Source organism: Orycteropus afer, unplaced genomic scaffold (assembly GCF_000298275.1).
Source record: "Orycteropus afer afer isolate SDZICR_OR568_19922 unplaced genomic scaffold, OryAfe1.0 scaffold00846, whole genome shotgun sequence".
NCBI lineage: Eukaryota > Metazoa > Chordata > Mammalia > Tubulidentata > Orycteropodidae > Orycteropus > Orycteropus afer.
The window spans coordinates 562942-563513 of record NW_006922433.1 but is presented as its reverse complement, the minus strand read 5'-3'; positions in this window follow the sequence as shown (position 1 = coordinate 563513).

Below are 572 nucleotides of genomic sequence, written 5' to 3'. Positions count from 1 at the left end.
ATAAATTTGAATAATGGTAGTATTAACTGGTCTTCCTTGTAAGTGTATGAATACTATTGTATCACTGACAGCATTGTACTTTAGGATAGCTCTTGAAACATTTTTTTGTGATGATGAATTCCATGCTATTCCTCTTTAATTTGTCATTCCCAAAATATTAGATCATATGATTATCTGATTCAAAATGGGCAAAAACAGTCTATTTCAACTCACTAATGTCTAGGATATTGATCTTCATGCATTCCATTTCATTTTTGACAACTTCCAATTTTCCTGTCTTTGTACTTCATATGTTCCATCTCCTAATAATTAATGTATGCTTGTAGATGTTTCTTCATATTTTGAATCATGCTTCATCAGCAAAAGGAGGTCCTGAAAACTTTATTCTATCCATGTCATTAAGGTCAACTCTATTTTGAGGAGGCAAATCAGAGCTTATTTTTACTGGCTGTTCTTTGTAGGTAACTTTTTGTTTTACCTGTGCTACTTTCAGGATTCTGTCTTTGTCTTTGGTTTTGATGAGTTTGATGATGATGTGTCTTGGTGATTTTCTTTTGGGGTCTATCCTGTTT